The sequence below is a fragment of the Urtica dioica genome, chromosome 5 (genome assembly GCF_054948205.1).
Source record: "Urtica dioica subsp. dioica isolate 48M chromosome 5, U.dioica_male_clone48M_v1_H2, whole genome shotgun sequence".
Lineage (NCBI taxonomy): Eukaryota > Viridiplantae > Streptophyta > Magnoliopsida > Rosales > Urticaceae > Urtica > Urtica dioica.
The window spans coordinates 16,759,097-16,774,047 of NC_142760.1; positions in this window are offsets into that span (position 1 = coordinate 16,759,097).

Consider the following 14,951-nt stretch of genomic DNA (forward strand, 5'->3'; position numbering starts at 1 on the left):
ATCTAAAACGTACTACTAGAAAATATTATGTTGCGCACGATCATGGGAGGGTCGTGGTGTTGGGAAATAAGCATGTTTCACAATTGCGAAAATAAGAATCTTAGACGATTTAGATTCTATGGAAACACGAACAACATATCTAGTTTCCATTTTAATTAAACAAATCGATGAGCTATACTATAAAAAAAAAACTAATAAGAAAAATTCTAAATAGAAGGATCAAGAAAAACTTACATGAAATCCCGGTATGAATTTTTACACCGGTTTACAATCTTCAAGATCTTTGAGATCCTCGCATTCTCATGGATGGATCGACACCAAGTCTTCCGAACCGTTCTCCGGATGAACAAGGACCAAGACGTAAGCCAACTCTTTACTCACTTATTATTCCAACAAGAAGTCATAATACTTATTTCTTTCTTTTCTCTTTGGAAAGTGGTATGAACAAATTTCTCACTCTCGGGATGAGAGGAAAAAATGTCCAACGAGGAGAGAGAATAGACGAAATTCCAAGTGTGGAATAGACTTATGTTGATCGAAATTCTAGTGTAGAAAACCAAACCCTAAGCCCCTATTTATAATTTTCAAGTTTACCCAAATAAAATATGCAATTTCCTAATTTGATTTGATTTTATTGTATTTTATATGAGATATTTATTCCATGAATAAAATAAATCGAATATCTTCAAGATATTTTAATAAATAAAATATTTAGATCATATATAATATTTATTTATTTCTAACTGAATAATATAAAATATTACCATAATATTCTCAATAAATTATATAATTAACATATTATTTGTTTCTCACAATAACATATACTATTCTATAAATAAAATAATTACTATATTAAATACTCATCAAATTAAATCATATGTAATATACAATATATATTTCCTATTTGAGAAAAGCTTCAATCCAATTGGGCTTTGATAAAAACAAATCCTAAGCCCATGTATACTAATATACGACTACAACTAGCATCATTGGCTCTTGTGGGCTGATTTAAATTGCTTTTCCAGGCTCATTTAAATTTCAATGATAAATTGAAGTTACTTGACAATTAATAACTTATTCGTAAAGTAATTTATTACGAACATGAAATATGTAGTTAAATATCATATTTATTACAAGAGTATACTTAGCCATCTTGTTGGAGCCGACTAGGAGACGACGGACCTAATAATTCAAAGCTGGATGAACATGAGTGAGAGTGTAGACACTGTTACATGTCTTACATTCGTGTTGTCGGTCCGTCTCGGACCGACGGGGACTAAGGCGTCACTTCGACCCACGCGACCGGTGCAAGGCCTCGAGGGGCGAACCCTTGCCTCGGCCTTTGGCCGGCCCAAACCAATGGCCGGGCCAAGGGACGGCCGGCCGGTGGCCGGCCATATGCTCAGCCGGCCAATGGCCGGCCTTATGCTTGACCGGCCTGTCGCCGGCCCAAAGAGCCTCGGCCATTGGCCGGCCCAAGGGCCAGTCTCGGCCAATGGCCGACTCAAGCTACTCCCGGCCATTGGCCGGCCCTAGGGCCAGCCTCGGCCAATGGCCGGCCCAAAGAGCCTCGGCCATTGGCCGGCCCAAGGGCCAGTCTCGGCCAATGGCCGACTCAAGCTACTCCCGGCCATTGGCCGGCCCTAGGGCCAGCCTCGGCCAATGGCTGACCCAAAGAGCCTCGGCCATTGGCCGGCCCAAGGGCCAGTCTCGGCCAATGGCCGACTCAAGCTACTCCCGGCCATTGGCCGGCCCTAGGGCCAGCCTCGGCCAATGGCCGGCCCAAAGAGCCTCGGCCATTGGCCGGCCCAAGGGCCAGTCTCGGCCAATGGCCGAGCCAAGACATTCTTTGCCAAGGGGTTGCCCATAACACCCCTTGGTCGCCTATAAATACCAAGGCACCCCCTTTGGTCCAGGTAATCCATTCTTGAGCACTGAAACGCTGCCGAACTCGTACCTCGCTCGTTTCTCTCAAGCTTTGGCCTCTAAACACCCCTAAAACCTCTATACTCCACCTCAATCACACTAATGTTGAGCGTCGGAGAGGTAAACAGGGGCACCCCCCTGTTTCCCCTTTGTAGTTCACGCCTTCTTTGCTTGCTTTTCAGGTATCAAGACGAGGTGAGCTTCACCCACAGCTAAGGGACGACCCGGGACACCGGGTCCGACACGCTCGAGTCAAGATGAGACCACTTGGTCCGGCCTTGGGTCTAACCGTCTTTGGCTCCTAAATAGTTGTCCGAAAAACAGCGACAACATTTTGGCGCTAGAAGGAGGGGACCACCGACCTTAGCACGCTCTCCCTTCCATTCCACACTTTCACTACACCTACGACTCTCGAGAGATGAGTCACCTACCCACTACCTCCGCGGGTACCCGAGCGACGAGCTCGAGGTACGGTCTCCGACTCCTCGCACACCGTCTTGAAGGGCAACCTCGCGATAGCGAGAGCCAGCCCCAAGACCCGGTGAACGACCCCGAGGCCGAGCTCCGAGAGGACACGGCCCGGCGGCTCGCGGAGCTCCTTGACCGTCCCGGCGTTGACGGCTCCCTCATCGCCGGTCTCCTCGGCTACGACGTCGAGGATCGATCTGCTTAGGATTACTCCGACCCCGAATACGTGGAGGAGTCGAGGACCGACGAGGCCACCCCTAGCCTCGCTCAAGCGCGACCCGAGAGGGCCAACGGGGCGTTGGCCGATCCTTTGTACCCGGCGCGACAATAGGCACGGTCACAGTCCCGGGGACTCGCCCCCTCGGTTTCAAGAGGTGGCCGGACACGGCCCCTCGCCGAGGAGAGAGCGACTCTGGTCGACGATGGAGCCGATAGCCGAAGCGCTCGCCAGACGACCCGACCAAGGGCGACCTCACCTCGTAACGCACCAAGCGTGGACCTTAGAGAACGCTTGACGGCGCAAAGAAACTCCCGAGGGGAGGATCTCCGCCAGAGGCTAAATTCCCGAAGGGACGCGCTCCCCGCCGCAACTCTTGGCCGACCTCAGGCCAATGTCATGGACCAAGCATCCAACAAACGCCAACCGGTGACTCCCGTGGCCCCGACGGTCGGCCCTGCTAACGGGCTTGACGTGGTCACGATGATTCAGAGCCTCCAGAATCAAATCATCGAGATGAGGGAGTCTGGGAGGCAAAGGCCGTACGGAGGGATCGAGGAATCATACTCTCCCTTCGCCGCACAGGTCCTCGCGCAGCCATGCGTGGGAAACTTTAAGTTACCGTCCATTCCCCCCTATGATGGACGTACGGACCCCCACTTCCACGTCCAACACTATGAGACGTGGATGACGATGCAAGGGCAGGCGGACGCCACCCTCTGCCAAGCCTTCAGCCTGACCCTCACAGGGTCGGGCTTTGAGTGGTTCCAAAGTTTGAGGCCTGGAAGCATCCCGTCCTTCAGGGCCTTGCGAGAGGCTTTCCTCGCTCGCTTTGCCACGCTTGTGGCACAAAAGAAATCGAAGACCCACCTCCTCTCCATTCGACAGGGGAGAGATGAGACATTGAGACAATACCTCGCTCGCTTCACCGAGGAGTCTCACAAAGTCGAGGGCTTCGACGAAAAGGACGCCATCACGGCGATCACCGAGGGAGTTCGCACGAGCGACTTCCTCAAGTCCATTGTCGGGCAAGTCCCGCGAGACATGGCGGAGCTGATGACGAGAGCCCGCACACATATGGGAATCGAGGACTATCTCGATGGCCGCGATGGCCGAAAGTCAGGAGGACAAGGTAGTCGCCACCGCGAAGAACAGGACGAAGATCGCCCCGACCCTCAAAGCAAGAGGAGCAAGGGAGGCTGGGCCCCTAACGGTCGCCCCCTCTCCGGTCCAAGATCGTCGCACGTTGATAGCTTCCGAGCGTCATCAACATACACCCCTCTGAACACTCCGCAAGAGCGGATCCTAGCTCTGCACCGCGACAAGCTAGGAAGTCCGGCTCCTCTAGCGAAGGATCCCGCGAAGAGGGATCAGAACAAGTTCTGTGAGTACCACCAGGATCACGGGCATCTGACGTCCGAGTGCTATCATCTTAGGCGTCAGATCGAGGCCCTGATTCAGGACGGGAAATTAAAAGAGTATGTCCTGAGAACGGTCGGGGCGGCCACAATGCACGAAGGCCATCCGCGGCAGGGAAGGAAGGGTCCGGCGACGGTGACTGTCATGGACCAGGCAGCGATTGAAGAACCGGAGAGCTCACAGCTGCATGTCGTGGGCTAAGCCCGTCCCCTTTTCTCATTATGTCATTTTATTTCCGGTTTTAAGACAATCTCAAATTTCAATAAGGCCAATGGCCCAGGGATGTAATTTTTGACTATTTTTGCATGATAATTGTATCACATTTCACCTCGAAGTCTTTATCTTGTTGCATTATAATTCCTAGTCTCCTCTACGAGTACACGAGAAACTCGGGGGGCTAATGGGAAACAATGCTCAACGAAACTAGGGCTCAAAAAAAAAAGACGTGCAAATCGATTATGCCTTCGTTGGCAAATCGAGAAAACAAGACGCGCACAAAACAAAAAAGACGTGCAAATCGATTATGCCTTCGGTGGCAAATCGAGAAATTAAGACACGCACAATAAAGTCGCGCAAATCGATTATGCCTTCGTTGGAAAATCGAGAACATAAGACGCGCACAACACGACAAAGACGTGCAAATCGATTATGCCTTCGGTGGCAAATCGAGAACATAAGACGCGCACAATACGAAAAAGACGTGCAAATCGATTATGCCTTCGGTGGCAAATCGAGAACATAAGACGCGCACAATACGACAAAGACGTGCAAATCGATTATGCCTTCGGTGGCAAATCGAGAACATAAGACGCGCACAATACGAAAAAGACGTGCAAATCGATTATGCCTTCGGTGGCAAATCGAGAACATAAGACGCGCACAATACGACAAAGACGTGCAAATCGATTATACCTTCGGTGGCAAATCGAGAAATTAAGACACGCACAATAAAGTCGTGCTAATCGATCACGCCTTCATTGGCAAGTCGAGAAAATAAGACACGCACAATAAAGTCGTGCCAATCGATCACGCCTTCGTTGGCAAGTCGAGAAAATAAGACACGAACAATAAAGTCGTGCCAATCGATCACGCCTTCATTGGCAAGTCGAGAAAATAGGACACGCACGAGCAACTCGAAACAATAAGTCGTCCCTCGCAACGCCCAAAGGCCGTTCCCCATGACGCAAACCCAATCCGTATGAAAGCGTGGATTTTGAGTTTCCACTCGATCTACGCTCAACCAGAAACTCGGGGGGCTAATGTTGTCGGTCCGTCTCGGACCGACGGGGACTAAGGCGTCACTTCGACCCACGCGACCGGTGCAAGGCCTCGAGGGGCGAACCCTTGCCTCGGCCTTTGGCCGGCCCAAACCAATGGCCGGGCCAAGGGACGGCCGGCCGGTGGCCGGCCATATGCTCAGCCGGCCAATGGCCGGCCTTATGCTTGACCGGCCTGTCTGTTGGAATCGATCTAGGGTTTAAGAAAAAGTTTAACGCTTCGTTAAGCGGCGGAATTTTAAAAATTTTCTTTTTAAGTAAAACTAGTTTTTACTAACCTAGACAAGAGCAAGTACATGTAAATAAAAACTAATATGAGCTATTAAAGTTACTAACCTTTCTTGAAGCTTGAACCTTGTAGAAGCTTTTGGAAAGTTGCAACGCTCGTCTCCCCTCGCAGCACGTCTCTCTTTCTTTCCTCGGCACCTCGAGCAACCACGAAAGTTTCTATCACTAAATCACTCGAAAAGAAGGAATCAGTGAGTGGGCACTTTTAAACACTACGACTTGAGAACGAGTCTCGAAGTCGCAGAGCTAAACGCTAGGTCAAGTGAGGACCTAGGTGCCAAAACAAGAAAAATCGAAAATAAAATAGAAAGAGAGAGAGAGAGGATTTCGGCCACCACAAGGTCTAGAGAGAGAAGCTCTCAATCTCTAACTTATGTGGAATGAATAGAATGAGAGGAATGAGGGTCCTATTTATAGGAGAAGGGTTGGCCTTGGAAAGAAGTAGTTTCCTCTTATTTTCCAAGCCTTTATGAGGAAATCTTATTTCCCCTTTTTTCCCTTGCTTTACACGTCCAACATGTGCTTCAATAAGCCTTGGATTTGTTTCCTCATTTAGTTTGTCTCTCTCTTTCCCTTGTGTTGGCCGAACTTATGCTTTCCTCATAGAGGAAATTTGTTTCCTCTTTTTCTTTTGGCAAGTATCTTGATACATTTATGCACAAAATAATTTCTCTTTCCATTGGGTATTTGGGCGCCCATTTCACATCTAGAAGGAGCTTCTAGAAGCTTCTTCATTTGTTCATGACAACATGTGAAAGGCCCATTAAGAATTTTCAATAAAATTCTTATGAAATGAAATTAATTCACAAGGCCCAATTAATCATATTATGGCCGAGTGACATTAAGTCATCAAATGAACTTGTCAAAATTTATTGACATCCATTTCATCCTTAGTCTCAAAAGACAAAAATACCCTTTTAACTATTTTCGTTCTTGTTTTGGCTTAGCTTCCAGTTTAACTATTCCTATCGATGTGATTCGTGACAGTGACCTCATGGACCCAAATGAACAAAGCTTTAGCTAAACACTTGGACTCAAAAGTTCACAAACCTTTTCCAAGTTTAGCTTAATGCCAACTGACTCCACTAAAGAGCTGACACTGAAAATCTCTCGGTTCAAATGAATTTATTTTCTACTCAAGAATTCGACCTAATTATGATGAGCGGATCCACTGAATATTATCTATGTTTACCCTTCATGAATGTCATCAGCTAGTCGGGATTTACTAAATTACCATTTTACCCTTCTAGCTGTTATTTCCTCAACTCCTTTGTCGCTTGTGAATAAGTTAGAAACAATGTATTGACGAGGAGCTAACAAGTCACATTGTTTCATCCAAAAGAGTCAAGACTCAATTTGGACACTGGCCAGTTCATTTATTCACACTCCAAGGAACAAAGCATGAGGTGACATACATTGCATTTCAGCAATCTTGTACATGAATTCCATATCTATGAGAACTTCACAAAGTTACTCATGACATACTCACAACTTAGTATTTCACCAATAGGCCCTGTTCGGAATGACATAGTGAGTCCGAACTCTGACTTTCTCAAATGAGAATACTAAGGTGTGAAATGGCATGTCTCATTTCAGGATTAAGGTAAGCATGATGCAATTCATACATAGTGACTTCGAGACATAAGAGGTTAAATGGTTTGTTCTTATCTTGTCTCTAGAAGTGCACTGGTCAATTCAGTACCTTCGGAAGATACCTAGAAGAACTATAGAGTTCCTAACTCTCAATGCCTCATAACCAGACATCATAGATTCTTCTAACAATCATACTGAGGTCAATAGTCCTTTGACCCTAAGATTGCGAATATATCGTTTTAAGCAAACTACGAAGAGTTTGTTCATGCAAATCTACATTTGTCTCTTCGTAAGTTGTTAAGTTTGTTTATGGACTAAAAGACTATGGTTTTATCATAAAGCTTCAGACAAGGAAGATTGAATGAACGTTTCAACTTTATTAATGAATAGATAGGCAATTACAAGCAAGAGTCTTCGTAAGACTATATGACATCAAATGTACATAAATAGACACTACTACTCTTCTTGTGGGCACCATTGACAACAAACTCCCACTTGACTCAAAGAAGATGTGAGTAGTCCTACATGCCTAATCCCTCTCGAAGTTGGTCGAAGACCAGGTTCGCTAGGGCCTTGGTGAATAGATCTTCCAGAGATCTACTTCACCTCCACGTCTCCGCGTTGCGCGATCTCTCGAATCAAATGGTATTTCCTCTCAATATGCTTAGAGCGCTTATGGCTTCTAGGTTCCTTTGAGTTAGCGACAGCCCCACTATTATCACAATAAAGGGTCATGGGCTCGTCGACGTTTGGAACAACTTCCAAATACTTAAGGAACTTTCTAAGCCATACAGCCTCTTTGGATGCTTCACAAGCAGCCACATATTCTGCTTCCATTGTGGAGTCAGCAATGCAAGATTGCTTAATACTTCTCCACACAACAGCTCCACCATTAAGGATGAACACAGATCCCGAAGTGGATTTCCTGGAATCCTTATCCGCTTGAAAATCGGAGTCGGTATATCCCGTCATAGTCAGGTCAGTACCTGAGTATGTAAGCATCAAGTTCCTAGTTCTTCGAAGATACTTAAGAACATGCTTAACAGCAATCCAGTGCTCGGGTCCAGGGTTGGATTGGAAACGACTAACTACGCCAACGGCGAAACATATATCAGGTCGGGTGCAAAGCATAGCATACATGAGGCTTCCTACGGCAGAGGCGTAAGGAATTTTCCTCATGTCTTCAATCTCTTGTGCAGTCTTGGGAGACTGGTCCTTAGAGAGTGAAACTCCATGCCTAAAGGGTGTTTGACCCCTCTTGCAGTCTTGCATCGAGAAGCGATCCATCACCTTATCAATATAAGATGCTTGAGAGAGTGACAGGGTCCGGTTTTTCCTATCTCGAAAGATTTGGATCCCCAGAATGTACGCGGCTTCTCCTAGATCCTTCATATCGAATTGTTTTGCCAGCCAGACCTTAACCTCAGATAACTTACCCACGTCATTACCAATGAGTAGTATATCATCGACATATAGTACCAGAAACACAACTTTACCTTCGTGTATTAGCTTGTAAACACAAGGCTCATCTATCGACTGTTCAAAGCCAAAGCTTTTTACAGTTTCATCGAATCTAATATTCCATGACCTAGATGCTTGCTTTAGTCCATAAATGGATTTAAGCAACTCACAAACCTTGGCCTCTTGACCTTTATCCACGAAACCGTCTGGTTGAGCCATGTAAATGCGCTCGTCAAGATTGCCATTCAGAAAGGCTGTCTTGACATCCATTTGCCAGATCTCATAGTCGAGAGCTGCAGCTATGGATAGGAGTATGCGGATGGATTTAAGCATTGCGACTGGCGAGAAGGTTTCTTCATAGTCAATCCCTTCTTGTTGGGTGTAACCCTTTGCCACAAGTCGTGCTTTGAACGTCTCAACGTTCCCATCAGGACCCCTTTTCTTCTTGTATATCCACTTACACCCTACGGGTTTAATCCCTTCAGGAAGGTCTACAAGTTTCCAGACTTTGTTGACATACATCGAGTGCATCTCAACTTTCATGGCGTCAAGCCAAAGGCTTGATTCAAAACAAGCCATCGCTTGGCTATAGGAAACAGGGTCATCCATGTCGGAGACGGCTACAAGAGAGTCTCCATAAGACATGTACCTGTCAGGCTTTTGAGTAGCCCTCCCACTACGTCTAAGTACTACTTGACGAGATTCTGATGAGTTAGGTTGTGTTTCAGTTGGGGTAAGAACAGTTCTTACAGATGAGGTAGAAGCTTCCTCACCCAACTTTTCTTTAAGCACAATTTTGCTTCTAGGTTTCGCATCATTCATAAAGTCCTCCTCAAGGAAACGAGCATTCGTGCTAACGAAAGTCTTATCGTCCTCGGGACTATAGAAAATGAAACCTTTGGTTTCCTTTGGATATCCTACAAACAGGCACAATTCTGACCTACTAGCCAACTTGCTAGTCTTTTGCCTTAGCACATGTGCAGGGCAACCCCAAATTCGGATGTGGCCCAAACTTACTTTACGGCCAGTCCATCTTTCATAAGGAGTACCAGGAACCGTTTTAGACGGAACTTGGTTCAGAATGTAAGCGGCTGTTTCGAGGGCATATCCCCAAAAGGAAAGCGGGAGTGATGAGTAACTCATCATCGATCTAACCATCTCCATAAGAGTTCGGTTTCTTCTCTCTGACACTCCGTTTTGTTGAGGTGTGCCAGGTGCGGTAAGCTGAGAAGCAATACCTTCTTCTTTAAGAAAGTCGTCGAACTCTCCAGACATATACTCACCACCTCGATCAGATCGAAGGGTTTTGATCACTTTGCCAGTTTGCTTTTCCACTAAAGCCCTAAAGACCTTAAATACGTTAAAGGTCTCGGATTTGTGTTTGAGCAAATAGACAAACCCATATCGTGAGTAATCATCAGTGAAGGTAACGAAGTATTCGTATCCTCCACGTGCCTGTTGGCTGAGCGGACCACATACATCAGAATGTATTAGTTCCAGCAACTCAGTGGCTCTTCGACCTTTATCAGAGAAAGGTCGCTTAGTCATTTTTCCTTCTATGCAGGATTCACAAGTAGGTAGTGAACCTTTTGCAGAGGCTTGGAGTGGACCATCCCTCACAAGTCTCTTAATCCTTTCTAGACTGATATGACCAAGTCTTAAGTGCCATAGGTGTGTTGATTTTGTTAGATCGGAGGATTCAGAAAGTTTGATCCTCTTTGGCTCCCTAATAAGATCATTATCTATTTCGGTGTCTAAAAGAGAAGGTTGAGTGGGATAGATGTAGAAAAGAGCATTCTTCATACATGCGTCAGTGACAAAAGAATTATCAGGAAACGAAATACGAATTCCATTCTTAATGAACTTTAAACAATAATCTTGCTCACGAAGACGAGCAACGGATATTAAGTTCTTCCCAAAGGTAGGAACAAAATAAACATTATTCAAGTTTAAAGTGCGGTCTTCAAAAGACAGCGTCACGGATCCCACAGCCTTTGCAGACACCAGGCTCCCATCACCCCATTTGAAACAGAACTCGCCTTCCTCTAAGCTTTTGGTTTTCTTGAAACCATTCAAGGAACAGCAAATATGGTTAGTAGCAGCGGAGTCAAGAATCCACGTTGATACATTATCAGCTACTAAGCATGCTTCGGTAACTAGTACAATACTATGTTCCTTTGCTTTGAGATAGGCGGGACAGTTCTTTTTATCGGCCTTGTAAGGTCTCTTCACAGTTTCAGAGGCGGAGGCTTTTTGCTCAGTAGCATGTGCCTCTCCTTGATTCCTCTTTCTCTTAGTGAAACCTACAGCAGTGTGAAGTTCCTCCATAAGCTTGGTAGCAGTGTACTCTAGCTTGTTTATGGAGTAGTTCATCTTGGAGGTATCAAGAGACGCGGGGAGAGTTTCTAAGATCATGTCTATGAGATTCTTCCCATCAGTCTCAGATCCTAGGATTTCCATTTTATTTAGAAAACTAATGATCAGTATCATAAAGTCTCTAACAGGAGTCCTAGCCTTCATATGACAGTTCATAAACTGTCGGACTGCTTTTTGCCTTGCTTGACGCCTTTGCCCTCCAAAACTCTCAAGGAGATTGTAGAGCATGTCAGCGGCAGTCTCGATGTCACGATGTTGCTTGTTCAGCATATTGTTCATAGATGCTAAGATATAGCACCTCACAATCTCATCGGATCGAAGCCAGGCCGCTAAGGCGTCATTGTCCTCTTGAGTTGAATCATCATTCGTCAGAGGAGGACACGGGGTGGTGAGTACCCATTTGTGCTTGTTAACGGTAGGTATTATGTCGAGGTTATGTTTCGAATCTATGTAGTTTTCGTTTTCGAGTTTGTTCGAGGAAAGAATGAAAGAGAGAGAGTTGGGAGACATATTGCCTATAAAAGTTGAAACAAGTTTATGATTAGTCTTTGGTTTAGGATTTAAGTTTGTTTAAGACTTTATAAAATCCAAAGGTGTTATGAACGAAATGACACTTTACTCCTTCGAGGGAAGGCCGCAACGAGTCTCCTTTCATAAGTAAATGACTCATCATTAATGCATAGCCAAGATGTCAATACATCAATTTTGACTAGCCACCTTGTAAATTGGTTTGATCACTCACATCCTTTCGCAGGGCCTCGAGGGAGGATTACTAGGGATTGAGTCTAAGTGTGTAACCAACCACTTAGTCCAAAAGATTGACTTTGAAAAACAATCCGCCGAGGGGAGGTCTTGTCATCATCGTCTCACTCTCGAACGTAGCTCATTGAGCAATGATCAGAGCAAAGCGCCCTTGAGTACTCTCATTTAAGAGAGGGCCACGAGGGTGACTCTTAGTCCGGCGACACTTGCACTTTTCATTAGTGTTGGGGATCGTGGGTTACAAACAACAAGTATAACCCTCCCACTTAGTTTTTGGAGATGGTTCATCGACTCTTTTAAGTTCGGAAACAAATTTCCTAGTTAGAGAGCGACAGAGCGGACAACTAGAAGAGAATCCTAGATCGACATGTTCAGAGCAGTATTAGTGCATAAAGGCACAAGGGACATACTCGATCTTTTCCTATTTTCTATTTCGGGAAAGTGCGTGAGGGAAGTGTGAACTTCAACTCACTCGAACACTTGAAAGTTTGAGATTACACATCTTTTTATTTTTCGGTTTTGTCTACAAAGAGACCTCCCACTCAAAATTTCAAGAGCATATAGATTTTGAACATATGTGATATAGATATAGTTTTGAAAACATTTTGAAAAATTATTTGATTTGGATGACAAAATATTTTCAAGTTTGAAAGTGAAAACGGTTTTTCAAAATTCAAACTAGTTTTGTAAAAATTCAATTTCAATTAATCTTTCAAAAATCAAAACTTTTAATCTTTACACATCATGTTTATAATCATATGAAAAACATTTTTGCTCAAGAAAGTTTTCTCATTAGAGTTCTATAACTCATGGTAGTGGGGTTTGAAAATCCGGATTTCTAAAAAACTGGAGTTTCAGACAGCCGCGCACCTCGGAGTAAAATCGCCATAACTGGCGGCTCCGATGTCCTTTTGAGCCGAAACCGGTGGCATTGGACAGAGGACAGACAGAGCTTTAATTTGATTCAAGAATCATTAAATTTCAATTTCTGAGCAGAGAGTTATGCCGCTTTTAATGCGGGTTTACATTCCAGCTCGAAGAAAAAGAAATAAATTAAAGCTTTGTCCTTTTAGATGCGAAAAAGAATCGAGTGTAACGGAACGTTTTAAGATGTTGTTTAAAGCTTTTATTTGTGTTTTATTAGCAGGGTAATAACAAGGCATAAAAGAAATAACAACAAGCATAAAACGATTCAAGTAAAATTAAGAAACTAGCAAGATAACAAAACTAGTCACAAAATTTTACTCGAAAAATCTCAAACCTTTAAAACACGTTTTTCAATATAAAAAATTAAAAACTTTTAGAACTGATTCTAATGTGTTTTAACATCATCCCAAACTCATAGAAAATCAACATGGTTTTTAATTTAGAGACAAGAGCAATAAATTAAAAATAATCTAAGATTACAATTCTAACTTGTCACAAAAGGGATCCCGCGAAGAGGGATCAGAACAAGTTCTGTGAGTACCACCAGGATCACGGGCATCTGACGTCCGAGTGCTATCATCTTAGGCGTCAGATCGAGGCCCTGATTCAGGACGGGAAATTAAAAGAGTATGTCCTGAGAACGGTCGGGGCGGCCACAATGCACGAAGGCCATCCGCGGCAGGGAAGGAAGGGTCCGGCGACGGTGACTGTCATGGACCAGGCAGCGATTGAAGAACCGGAGAGCTCACAGCTGCATGTCGTGGGCTAAGCCCGTCCCCTTTTCTCATTATGTCATTTTATTTCCGGTTTTAAGACAATCTCAAATTTCAATAAGGCCAATGGCCCAGGGATGTAATTTTTGACTATTTTTGCATGATAATTGTATCACATTTCACCTCGAAGTCTTTATCTTGTTGCATTATAATTCCTAGTCTCCTCTACGAGTACACGAGAAACTCGGGGGGCTAATGGGAAACAATGCTCAACGAAACTAGGGCTCAAAAAAAAAAGACGTGCAAATCGATTATGCCTTCGTTGGCAAATCGAGAAAACAAGACGCGCACAAAACAAAAAAGACGTGCAAATCGATTATGCCTTCGGTGGCAAATCGAGAAATTAAGACACGCACAATAAAGTCGCGCAAATCGATTATGCCTTCGTTGGAAAATCGAGAACATAAGACGCGCACAACACGACAAAGACGTGCAAATCGATTATGCCTTCGGTGGCAAATCGAGAACATAAGACGCGCACAATACGAAAAAGACGTGCAAATCGATTATGCCTTCGGTGGCAAATCGAGAACATAAGACGCGCACAATACGACAAAGACGTGCAAATCGATTATGCCTTCGGTGGCAAATCGAGAACATAAGACGCGCACAATACGAAAAAGACGTGCAAATCGATTATGCCTTCGGTGGCAAATCGAGAACATAAGACGCGCACAATACGACAAAGACGTGCAAATCGATTATACCTTCGGTGGCAAATCGAGAAATTAAGACACGCACAATAAAGTCGTGCTAATCGATCACGCCTTCATTGGCAAGTCGAGAAAATAAGACACGCACAATAAAGTCGTGCCAATCGATCACGCCTTCGTTGGCAAGTCGAGAAAATAAGACACGAACAATAAAGTCGTGCCAATCGATCACGCCTTCATTGGCAAGTCGAGAAAATAGGACACGCACGAGCAACTCGAAACAATAAGTCGTCCCTCGCAACGCCCAAAGGCCGTTCCCCATGACGCAAACCCAATCCGTATGAAAGCGTGGATTTTGAGTTTCCACTCGATCTACGCTCAACCAGAAACTCGGGGGGCTAATGTTGTCGGTCCGTCTCGGACCGACGGGGACTAAGGCGTCACTTCGACCCACGCGACCGGTGCAAGGCCTCGAGGGGCGAACCCTTGCCTCGGCCTTTGGCCGGCCCAAACCAATGGCCGGGCCAAGGGACGGCCGGCCGGTGGCCGGCCATATGCTCAGCCGGCCAATGGCCGGCCTTATGCTTGACCGGCCTGTCTGTTGGAATCGATCTAGGGTTTAAGAAAAAGTTTAACGCTTCGTTAAGCGGCGGAATTTTAAAAATTTTCTTTTTAAGTAAAACTAGTTTTTACTAACCTAGACAAGAGCAAGTACATGTAAATAAAAACTAATATGAGCTATTAAAGTTACTAACCTTTCTTGAAGCTTGAACCTTGTAGAAGCTTTTGGAAAGTTGCAACGCTCGTCTCC